The sequence below is a fragment of the Schistocerca cancellata genome, chromosome 2 (genome assembly GCF_023864275.1).
Source record: "Schistocerca cancellata isolate TAMUIC-IGC-003103 chromosome 2, iqSchCanc2.1, whole genome shotgun sequence".
NCBI classification, from domain to species: Eukaryota; Metazoa; Arthropoda; class Insecta; order Orthoptera; family Acrididae; genus Schistocerca; species Schistocerca cancellata.
This window is the reverse complement of record NC_064627.1, coordinates 62822079-62835333: the sequence shown is the minus strand read 5'-3', so window position 1 is coordinate 62835333 and position 13255 is coordinate 62822079.

Genomic DNA, 13255 nt, shown 5'->3' with positions numbered 1-13255 from the left:
AGTGTGTTTTTCTTTGGAACGAAATACATCACTGATTCCTCTATCTTGGATCTGACAATTTATTGGTAGGTTTGTGGAGATATGTAGCATCAGATGTCTACGCACAGGTCATGTAATTGGCGTACATAACGAGCCGCTGATCTGCGTACGTGGTAATGGTGCCCGGTAGTTACCCAGTTGGGTTCCATACGATCTACATCAGCCGAATTTGGTCCCCGAGACATCAACGTGAGTTCACTATAATGCTGCTCAAACCATTACAGCATGGTTCTGGCTCATAGACACGGACAGTTATACTGCTGAAAGATGATATAATATGCAAGCGCAGGAGGATGTCTCCCATAGCATAATACTGCTCACATCAGCCTGCGTCCGTGGCAGCCTGCACGTTTCGAACTGTCGTTCACACTGGTGACGACATTTGTGAAGAAGAGCCTGCGACCTAGTGCAGGAAAAATTTGATTCACGCGAATAGCCGGCACATTTCCATTGATCGACAGTCAAATCCCGATGGTCCCGTGCCCACTGCAATCGTAATTGACAGCAGCACTTGAACATTCGACCAGCATCGCCGTTTTCGAGATACTCGTTCACAGACTCTGCATAATAATAATTTCCCCTTTGTCAAAGTCGCTTATCTCAATGGATTTGCCCATTTGCAGCCCACATCGTCACTAGGGTGATCCCCTGTCCGTGTCTGCTGCACCCAAATGCTTCTGTTTCCGCGTCACGTGCCCACAACGCCACCAGGCGGTATCCATCGTCGCTGTCCGCAGTGGTCATAATGTTTTGGCTGATCAGTGTATGCGCGCATAAATCAGAGGATTTCAGTCGGGATTTTTGTTTGCAGGAAAATTTCGCTCTCTTTGATGCTTTTCCTAAATTTTAATGTCACTGAAAGAACTTGCCCCCCTTCTAACAGCCGTGTACCGTAAGTCTCTCGAGGAAAGGAAGGTTCCAAATGATTGGAAAACAGCACAGGTAGTCCCAGTCTTCAAAAAGGGTAGTCGAGCAGATGCGCAAAACTATAGGCCTTTATCTCTGACGTCGAGCTGTTGTAAAATTTTAGAACATGTTTTTTGCTCGCGTATCATGTCGTTTCTGGAAACCCAGAATCTACTCTGTAGGAATCAATATGGATTCCGGAAACAGCGATCGTATGAGACCAAACTCGCTTTATTTGTTCATCAGGCCCAGAAAATATTAGATACAGGCTCCAAGGTAGATGCTATTTTCCTTGACTTCCGGAAGGCGTTCGATACAGTTCCGCACTGTCGCCTGATAAACAAAGTAAGAGCCTACGGATTATCAGACCAGCTGTGTGCGGGATTGAAGAGTTTTTAGCAAACACAGCATGTTGTTCTCAATGGAAAGACGTCTACAGACGTTAAAGTAACCTCTGGTGTGCCACAGTGGAGTGTTATGGGACCGTTGCTTTTCACAATATACACTCCTGGAAATGGAAAAAAAGAACACATTGACACCGGTGTGTCAGACCCACCAAACTTGCTCCGGACACTGCGAGAGGGCTGTACAAGCAATGATCACACGCACGGCACAGCGGACACACCAGGAACCGCGGTGTTGACCGTCGAATGGCGCTAGCTGCGCAGCATTTGTGCACCGCCGCCGTCAGTGTCAGCCAGTTTGCCGTGGCATACGGAGCTCCATCGCAGTCTTTAACACTGGTAGCATGCCGCGACAGCGTGGACGTGAACCGTATGTGCAGTTGACGGACTTTGAGCGAGGGCGTATAGTGGGCATGCGGGAGGCCGGGTGGACGTACCGCCGAATTGCTCAACACGTGGGGCGTGAGGTCTCCACAGTACATCGATGTTGTCGCCAGTGGTCGGCGGAAGGTGCACGTGCCCGTCGACCTGGGACCGGACCGCAGCGACGCACGGATGCACGCCAAGACCGTAGGATCCTACGCAGTGCCGTAGGGGACCGCACCGCCACTTCCCAGCAAATTAGGGACACTGTTGCTCCTGGGGTATCGGCTAGGACCATTCGCAACCGTCTCCATGAAGCTGGGCTACGGTCCCGCACACCGTTAGGCCGTCTTCCGCTCACGCCCCAACATCGTGCAGCCCGCCTCCAGTGGTGTCGCGACAGGCGTGAATGGAGGGACGAATGGAGACGTGTCGTCTTCAGCGATGAGAGTCGCTTCTGCCTTGGTGCCAATGATGGTCGTATGCGTGTTTGGCGCCGTGCAAGTGAGCGCCACAATCAGGACTGCATACGACCGAGGCACACAGGGCCAACACCCGGCATCATGGTGTGGGGAGCGATCTCCTACACTGGCCGTACACCACTGGTGATCGTCGAGGGGACACTGGATAGTGCACGGTACATCCAAACCGTCATCGAACCCATCGTTCTACCATTCCTAGACCGGCAAGGGAACTTGCTGTTCCAACAGGACAATGCACGTCCGCATGTATCCCGTGCCACCCAACGTGCTCTAGAAGGTGTAAGTCAACTACACTGGCCAGCAAGATCTCCGGATCTGTCCCCCATTGAGCATGTTTGGGACTGGATGAAGCGTCGTCTCACGCAGTCTGCACGTCCAGCACGAACGCTGGTCCAACTGAGGCGCCAGGTGGAAATGGCATGGCAAGCCGTTCCACAGGACTACATCCAGCATCTCTACGATCGTCTCCATGGGAGAATAGCAGCCTGCATTGCTGCGAAAGGTGGATATACTCTGTACTAGTGCCGACATTGTGCATGCTCTGTTGCCTGTGTCTATGTGCCTGTGGTTCTGTCAGTGTGATCATGTGATGTATCTGACCCCAGGAATGTGTCAATAAAGTTTCCCCTTCCTGGGACAATGAATTCACGGTGTTCTTATTTCAATTTCCAGGAGTGTATATAAATGACCTAGTAGATAGTGTCGGAAGTTCCATGTGGCTTTTCGCGGATGATACTGTAGTATACAGAGAAGTTGCAGCATTAGAAAATTGCAGCGAAATGCAAGAAGATCTGCAGCGGATAGGCACTTGGTGCAGGGAGTGGCAACTGACCCTTAACATAGACAAATGTAATGTATTGCGAATACATAGAAAGAAGTATCCTTTATTGTATGATTATATGATAGCAGAACAAACACTGATAGCAGTTACTTCTGTAAAATATCTGGTAGCATGCGTGCGGAACGATTTTAAGTGGAATGATCATATAAAATTAATTGTTAGTAAGTCGGGCGCCAGGTTGACATTCATTGGGAGAGTCCTTAGAAAATGTAGTCCATCAACAAATGAGATGGTTTACAAAACACTCGTTCGACCTATACTTGAGTATTGCTCATCAGTGTGGGATCCGTACCCGATCGGGTTGACGGGTGAGATAGAGAAGATCCAAAGAAGAGCGGCGCGTTTCGTCACGGGGTTATTTCGTAAGCGTGATAGCGTTACGGAGATGTTTAGCAATCTCAAGTGGCAGACTCTGCAAGAGAGGCGCTCTGCATCGTGGTGTAGCTTGCTCGCCGGGTTTCGAGAGGGTGCGTTTCTGGATGAGGTATCGAATATATTGCTTCCCCCTACTTATACCTCCCGAGGAGATCACGAATATAAAATTAGAGAGATTAGAGCGCGCATGGAGGTTTTCCGGCAGTCGTTCTTCCCGCGAAGCATACGCGACTGGAACAGGAAAGGGAGGCAATGACAGTGGCACGTAAAGTACCCTCCGCCACACACCGTTGGGTAGCTTGCGGAGTATAAATGTAGATGTAGATAAATACATTCAGGTGCCTCTCCTAGATTTTGTCCATTGCTTATCGCTTTCCAAACCAATTTCGTTACGCATTTGTACATCAATGCTATGGTGACACGTCAGCAAATTGAAATTCTATTTTCGAAACATTCTTGTATATTAGTAAATGGAGATCATTTTGGAATCCATTTGGATGAGAAGAAGCGCCCGTTTACCGAACACCTTGCTGGTTGAATGGTAAATTGTTATGTTGAACTGTGACGCAATGTACCTATCTAGGTCATGACTAACATAAAAAAAAATTTAAAAAAACCTGGGCAATGTTCCGGAATAGTTGATAAAAGTCGATTGGTGGATTTGACATCGGTCTTCAAGCACTTGCCAATGCTGGTCTTTCAGCAGTTCTGTGAGATTCAACCAAACCTGATGTAATGTCCCCTTAGAAAAATTAATGAATTACTGTGCTGGAAAACCTCTATGTTATTTGATTTTCAAACACCTGAGCAAAACTAAATGTAGTCAGACATTCACTAAACTGACACACAATATTTTAGCGCACAACAGTCTGACTTTCAATAATCCCTACAAATGAATGGCCCTGACTAACAATAACCTATACCTTTCAGGAATCACTTACCTCACAAAAATCTTCGTTACTCGAACTACTGCAATATAGCGAGCGCCAATACTGCCAGCTAAATAAAAGTTTCTAACTACTGAAGGCACTAACTACTGATACGCATACTTAGCAAATGAACGATTTTCATAGAGAACAAAAAATGTATTTACCTTAATAGTGTTCAAAAATCAATATATTTACTCTTTCTAATGGACACACGTCCAGATCATCCGCTCTCAAAACTCCGCCATCTCACTCCCCACATCCACCACTGCTGGCAGCTCACCTCAAACTGCGCAACGCTACGCGCTGTTCACATCTAACTGCCCAACAGTACAATAGCGAATATTCCAACAATGCCAACCAGCCACAGACTTCACACAGCACAGTCAGTGATTTTCATATAGATCGCTACGTGGCGTTACCAACATAAAAACCTAAACAGCCTACTTACACTGAGATCACTCGTGCTCTCATTGGTACACACGTTCAGTATCCCTTCGTCTTATCCATAAAATTACGGGAAACAAACTTATCGTTGGCAAACTTTTTCTATGGCTGAATCCTAGATCGTGTTGTTCTCACGCAACATTCTGAATCTGAAATTACTCCTGCTTAGGCTGCAGCACCTAAATGCCAAACCACAGAAGCTCTTTTTTAATCTCCTGATGAACATCAGGTAGAGCTTGACTAGGAAACAGGACCTTCCAAAACTACTGTTCCCATAACCTAAACTGTGACGAAATATTAACCATTTTGAACCATTGCCAGAATATAGGCCATGTGTTAGAGAACGGAAAAGCTACAGTACGCAAAGTACAAGTCTTTTTAGTAAGCTCATCTACAAAACCGATGTTATTGATAAGGACAAAGAAAAACTTACAAAGAAAGAGTAGTACAATGTACTATACATGACACTGACTCTCCACCAAAAGAGCAGATGAAGGGTTGCAAAGTTTTCACGCGGTGGCTTGAGGACATCCTAAACTTTGAAGGAGAAAAAATGTATCTGTTAATTGTAACTGAAAAACACCCGGAATTATACTATTTTAACGACACTAATCCTTTCATTAATTAGAGTGTGTTATTACTGTAACACATCGCATTATCAATTCGTTTTTCAGCCACTATTTTTGGGGTTACATTTGTGGGCACAGGGAATGTGTTCTTGGAGGGGAAGGTCTGCTGTCCTTTCATCCAATTTCCGGAAATATTGTTGCATTTCTTGTCCATTACATTGGCAACAGCTTGGAGTCGTCTCCTACGCAATGAATTTTCGAATGGTTGGTAAGTGGATAGGAGAAAATAGTTTTTTGGGCATTCAGGGGTGGATCATCAGAGACAATGGGAACTGAGCGCCCTCTCAGGCTCTCTTGCAGACTTTGCTAATCCTGAGGAGATGTAAGTTTTCACAAGCCACAGTAGTGAGGTCCATAATCTGAGCAGCTCGCTTCTCATGGGTTTTGAGAACACAATCTGAGTTGCTAATGAAATTCCAATCTGTATTTTGTTTCTTAATCTTGTATGCACGAGCTGCTTTATTCTCAACGAAATTTTCCTTTAATTTGGTACCTGGCAAAGTGTGAACGTAATTCGTTTATTCAGTTATTTTTGTTCTTTGATGATCTTTGGTCAGTTTTTGTGAAAAACTCAAAAACATTCTGTTAAAGGTAGACTTTACCTCTCTCTCGAGTTCCTTAACCTGTCCTACAACATTCCTGGTTAGAAGACCCATTAACATATAGATATAACCTGGTATAATACCAATTTGTGCTTCGCTGTGTCGTTGTTTTTTGACTACTGCTGCCAGATTAAGCGAGAGATTATTTATTATTTCGTTTTGCAATAGCAACGAGCATGACACACCACTCGACACCGCTATGGCACTTGCTTAAGAACTGAGCGATAAGAAATACACAGCACTGTTTCATCAATTAATATACACTGACATGACAAAAGTCGTTGGATAGCGACATGCATACCTTCAGATGTCTGTAGTATTCCGTACACAAGGTATAAAAAGGCAGTGCATTGGCCGAGCTGTCAATTGAACTTAGCTGATTCATATGAAAAGGTTTCCGACGAGAATTAACAGATTTTGAAAGCGGAATGGTAGTTGGAGCTAGATGCTGAGGACATTCCATTTCGGAGATCTGCAGAGAATTCAGTATTCCGAGGTCCATGGCGTCAAGAGTGTGCAGAGAAGACCAAACTAAAAAAAAAAAAAAAAAAATGGTTCAAATGACGCTGAGCACTATGGGACTTAATTTCTGAAGTCATCAGTCCCCTAGAACTTAGAACTACTTAAACCTAACTAACCTAATGACATCACACACATCCATGCTAGATGCAGGATTCGAACCTGCGACCGAAGCGGTCGCTCGGTTCCAGACTGTAGCGCCTAGAACCGACAAAATTTCAGACATTATCTTTCACCACGGACAGTGTTGTGGAAGACGGCTTTCGCTTAAAGACTCACAACAGCAGCGTTAGCGTAGAATTTTCAGCGCTAACACACAAGCAACATTGCGGGAAATAACCGCTGAAATCAATGTAGGACGCACGAGAAATTTATTAGCTGGGACAGGGTGGCAAAATTTGGCGTTAATAGTCTATAGTAGCAGACGAGCGGCGCGAGTGCCTTTGCTAACGGCACGACATCGCCTGCAGCACCTATCCTGGGGTAGTGACCATATCGGTTGAGTCCTAGACGTCTGGTCTGGTTAGATGAGTCCCCATATAAGTGATGAAGTTCTGATGATAGGAATAAATTCTGGCACAGCCACCACGAAGCCATGGACCTGTTACTGTGCAAGCTGGTGGTGGTTCCATATTGGTGTGGAGGGTGTTTACATCGAATGGACTTTTCTGGTCCAGTTGAACCGATCATTGACTGTAGACCATTTTCAGCCATTTATGGACACCCCAGATTACTTGGGGGGGGGGGGGTCATCAGTCTTCCGAGTGGTTTAATGTGGCCCACCACGAAGTCCTCTCCTGAGCTAACCTCTTCATCTCAGAGTAGCAGTTGCAACCCACGTCCTCAATAATTTGGTGGATGTATTCCAATCTCTGTCTTCCTCTACAGTTTTTGCCCTCTACAGCTCCCTCTAGTACCATGGAAGTCATTCCCTCATGTCTTAGCAGATGTCCTATCATCCTGTCCCTTCTCCTTATCAGTGTTTTCCACATATTCCTTTCCTCTACGATTCTGCGCAGAATCTCCTCATTCCTTACCTTATCAGTAAACCTAATTTTCAACATTTGTCTGTAGCACTACATCACAAATGCTTCGATACTCTTCTATTCCGGTTCTCCCACAGTTCATGTTTCACTACCATACAATGCTGTACTCCAGACGTACGTTCTTAGAAATTTCTTCCTCAAATTAAGGCCTATGTTTGATACTAGTAGACTTCTCTTGGCCAGGAATGTCCTTTTTGGCATTGCTAGTCTGCTTTTGATGTTCTCCTTGCTCCATCCGTCATTGGTTATTTTACTGCCTAGGTAGCAGAATTCCTTCATCTACTTCCTGACCCCCAATCCTGATGTTAAGTTTCTCAATGTTCTCATTTCTGCTGCATCTCATTACTTTCGTCTTTCATTGATTTACTCTCAGACCATATTCTGAACTAATTATATTATTCATTCCGTTCAGCAGTTCATGTAATTCTTCTTCACTTCACTCAGGATAGCAATGTCATCGACGGATCGTATCATTAATATCCTTTCACCTTGAATTTTAATTCCACTCCTGAACCTCCTTTTATTTCCGTCATTGCTTCTTCGATGTACAGATTGAACAGTATGGAGGAAGACTACATCCCTGTCTTACACCCTTTCTAATCCGAGTACTTCGTTCTTAGTCGTCCAGTCTTATTATTTCCCCTTGGCTCTCCCTGTAACTTACTCATATTTTTCTCTGAATTTCGAACGTCTTGCACCATTTTACATTTCCAGGTCGACAAATCCGATGAACGTGTCTTGATTTTTCTTTAGTCCTGCTTCCATTATCAACCACAACGACAGAATTTTCTCTCGTTCCTTTACCTTTTCTAAACGGAAACTGATTGTCATCCAGTCTATCCTCAATTTTCCTTTCGATTTGAGTATATATTATTCTAAGCAACTTGGATTCATGAGCTGTGAAGCTGATTTAGCGATCATTCTCGCACGCGTCAGCTCTTACAGTCTTCAGAATTGTCTGGATGGTATTTCGCCAGACTCATACATTCTAGACACCAGCGTGAACAGTCGTTTTGGTGCCACTGCCACTTACCCCAATGATAGTAGAAATTGTGATGGAATGTTATCTATTCCTTCTGCCTTTTTTGATCTTAAGTCCTCCAAAGCTCTTAAATTCTAATTCTAATAGTGAGTCCCCTTCTAAATCGACTCCTGTTTCCTCTTGTATCACATCATACAAATCTTCCCCCTCGTAGAGGCTTTCAGTGTATTCTTTACACCTATCCACTCTCTCCTCTCTATTTAGTAGTGGAATTCCCGTTGCACTCTTAATGTTACCACATTTGTTTTTAATGTCACTGCACGTTATTTTACCTTGCCTATGCTGAGTCTGTCCTTCCGACAATCATTTCTTTTTCGATTTCTTCACATTTTTCATGCAGCTACTTCACCTTAGCTTCCCTGCATTTCCTATTCATTTCATTTCTCAGTGACTTCTATTTCTGTATTCCTGAGTTTCCAGGAACAGTTTTGTACTTCCTCCTTTCATCGATCAAATGAAGAATGTCTTCTCTTACCCATGGTTTCTTTGCAGTTACCTTCTTTGTACCTATGTTTTTCTTTCCAACTTCTGTTCAAATGGTTCAAATGACTCTGAGCACTGTGGGACTTAACTTCTAAGGTCATCAGTCCCCTAGAACTTAGAGCTACTTAAACCAAACTAACCTAAAGACGTCACACACATCCATGCCCGAGGCAGGATTCGTACCTGCGACCGTAGCGGTCGCGCGGTTCCAGACTGTAGCGCCTAGAACCGCTCGGCCACCCTGGCCGGCCCTACTTCTGTGATGGCCCTTTTTAGAGATGTCTATTCCTCGTCAACTCTACTGCCTACAGAGCTATTCTTTATTGCTATATCTATAGCCTTAGAAAACTTCATGCGTATCTCGTCATTCCTTAGTACTTCTGTAACCCACTACTTTGCGTATTGATTCTTCCTGACTAATGTCTAAAACTTTAGCCTGCTATTCACCAGCACTATATTGTGATCTGACTCTATATCTGCTCCTGGGTACGCCTTACAATCTAGTATCTGATTTCGGAATCCCTGTCTTACGATGATGTAGTGTAACTGAAATCTTCCTGTATCACCCGGCCTTTTCCAAGTATACCTCCTCCTCTTCTGATTCTTGAACAGAGTATTCGCTGTTACTAGCTGAAACTTGTTACAGAACTCAATTAGTCTTTCTCCTCTCTCATTCCTTTTCCCGAGCCCATATTCTCCTGTAACATTTTCTTGTACTCCTTCCCCTACAACTGCACTGCAGTCTCCCGTGACTATTAGATTTTCGTCTTCCAATAAGTACTGTATTACCCTTTCAATATCCTCATACACTTTCTCGATCTCTTCATCTTCAGCTCGCGACGTCCGCGTATATACCTGAACTATCGTTGTCGGTGATGTTTTGCTGTCGATTCTGCTAAGAGCAACCCTATCACTGAATTGTTCACAGTAACACACTCTCTGCTCTACCTTCCTATTCATAACGAATCCTTCTCCCGTTATACCGTTTCCTGCTGCTGTTGATATTACCCTGTACTCATCTGACCAGAAATTGTAGTCTTCTTTCCATTTCACTTCACTGACCTCTACTAGATCTAGATTAACCCTTTGAATTTTCCTTTTCAGATTTTCTAGTTTCCCCACTACGTTGAAGCTTCTGACATTCCACGCCCCGATTCGTAGAACGTTAGCCTTTCGTTGATTACTCAATCTTTTTCTCATGATAACCTCCCCCTTGGCAATCCCCGCCCGGAGATCCGATTGGGGGACTATTCCGGAATCTTTTGCCAATGGAGAGATCATCATGACGCTTTTCAATTACAGGCCACATGTCCTGTGGATAAACATTCCGTGCCTTTAACGCGGTGGTTTCCCAGATAATGATGGAGTTTTTATGGACGAAAAGACGCCATATCAACGGGCCACCCTTCTTCGCGATTGGTTTGAAGAAGATTCTGCAGGAACCGAGCGCATAGTTTGGCCACCCGGATTGTCCGACATGAATCCCATCGAACATTCATGGAACATAATCGAGAGGTGAGTTAGTTGACAAAATCCTGCACCCGCAACACTTTAGCGCTTCTGGAGGGCTGTAGAGGCGGCATGACTGAGTGTTCCTGCTGGGGACATTCAAGGACTTGTTCACCCACGCTGAGTTGCTGCAGTACGCAAGGGCAAAAGAAGGTCAGTCATGATTGTAATAAGAATCCCATGACATTTGTCACATCAGTATGTGCAGTTAGGTACAATACAACAAGACAATTCTACTGATACATGCAAAGAGGAACAAATTGTGTTGTTGTTGTATTGAGTCCTGAGACTGGTTTGATGCAGCTCTCCATGCTACTCTATCACTTGCAAGCTTCTTCATCTCCCAGTGCTTACTGCAACCTACGTCCTTCTGAATATGCTTAGTTTATTCATCTCTTGGTCTCCCTCTACGATTTTTACGCTCCACGCTGCCCTGTAATGCTAAATTTGTGATCCCTTGATGCCTCAGAACATGCCCTACCAACCGGTCCCTTTTTTCTTGTCAAGCTGTGCCACAAACGCCTCTTCTCCCCAATTCTATTCAATACCTCCTCACTAGTTACGTGATCTACACATCTAATCTTCAGCATTTTTCTGTAGCACCAAATTTCGAAAGCTTCTATTCTCTTCTTGTCCAAACTATTTATCGTCCATGTTTCACTTCCATACATGGCTGCACTCCATACAAATACTTTCAGAAACGGCTTCCTGACACTTAAATCTATACCAATTGTTAACAAATTCCTCTTCTTCAAAAACGCTTTCCTTGCCATTGCCAGTCTACATTTTATATCTTCTCTACTTCGACCATAATCAGTTATTTTGCTCCCCAAATAGCAAAACTCCTTTACTACTTGAAGTGTCTCATTTCCTAATATAATTCCCGCAGCATTACCCGAATTAATTCGACTATATTGCATTATCATCGTTTTGCTTTTGTTGATGTTCATCTTATATCCTCCTTTCAAGACACTGTCCATTCCGTTCAACTGCTCTTCCAAGTCCTTTGCTGTCTCTGACAGAATTACAATGTCATCGGCGAACCTCAAAGTTTTTATTTCTTCTGCATGGATTTTAATACCTACTCCGAATTTTTCTTTTGTTTCCTTTACTGCTTGCTCAATATACAGATTGAATAACATGGGGGAGAGGCTACAATCCTGTCTCACTACCTTCCCAACGACTGATTCCCTTTCATGTCCCTCGACTCTTATAACTGCCATCTGGTTTCTGTACAAATTGTAAGCTGCCTTTCGCTCCCTGTATTTTACCCCTGCCACCTTCTGAATTTGAAAGAGAGTATTCCAGTCAACATTGTCAAAAGCTTTCTCTAAGTCTACAAATCCATGAAACGTAGGTTTGGCTTTCCTTAATCTAGCTTCTAAGACAAGTCGTAGGGTCAGTATTGCCTCACGTGTTCCAATACTTCTACGGAATCCAAACTGATGCTCCCCTAGGTCGGCTTCTACCAGTTTTTCCATTCGTCTGTAAAGAATTCGTGTTAGTATTTTGCAGCCGTGACTTATTAAACTAATAGTTCGGTAATTTTCACATCTGTCCACACCTGATTTCTTTGGGTTTGGAATTATTATATTCTTCTTGAAGTCTGAGGGTATTTCGCCTGCCTCATACATCTTGCTCACCAGATGGTAGAGTGTTGTCAGGACTGGCTCTCCCAAGGCCGTCAGTAGTTGTAATGGAAAGTTGTCTACTCCCGGGGCCTTGTTTCGATTCTGGTCTTTCAGTGCTCTGTCAAACTCTTCACGCAGGTTAACCACTAAATTGTCTTTTTCCCTGGTCTTCACTATTCCTTTTGCGCATTTTGTGAAGCGCAAACCACTACACCTGTGTAGATTTAAAGCAAGTTGGCAATCTGAGATTTGCTGTTTCGTAGCGACTGGAACTGGATCGGAGGGAAGTGTGGACACTGCCAGCGCTCACTGCTGGTGGTGGCGGTGCGGCTATTCGCGTCGCGCCTCCAGCAGCCCCAGATGCCGCGAAGGCGTCGCCCGCCTTAAAACACATTTAGCGCCGCCGCGCCTGGTGGGGTCCCGTCTGGGTCTGTGTCTTTGGCGCGCTGCCACGGCCTCGCTCGCTGCTCGCTGCACTTGTCGCAGTCACGTGCAGCTACACCTGCAGCGTGAGCACCGGTGCTCGGTCGGTCCTCCTGCCGATGCCTAATGCAAAAACCTTCCAGCGACACAGAAATAAGCGAAAACCAGGAGAACAGAAGTCTGTGGGAGACTCCTACCATCAGTAGCAGAGAGGTTAAAGGGACATTTGATAAGGCATCCGCAGAAGGAAAGAGCATGCTATCATATATCTTTGTTACACTTCGCCTCACGCACCAAACTAAGCGTAAGTTGCCACCTGAAGACTCCATTTATATACAATGTGTGGTGTCACCGCCAGACACTACACTTGCTAGGTGGTAGCCTTTAAATCGGCCGCGGTCCGTTAGTATATGTCGGACCCGCGTGTCGCCACTGTCAGTGATTGCAGACCGAGCGCCGCCACACGGCAGGTCTAGTCTAGACTCCCTAGCTCTCGCCCCAGTTGTACAGCCGACTTTGCTAGCGATGGTTCACTGACTACATACGCTCTCATTTGCAGAGACGACAGTTTAGCATAGCCTTCAGCTA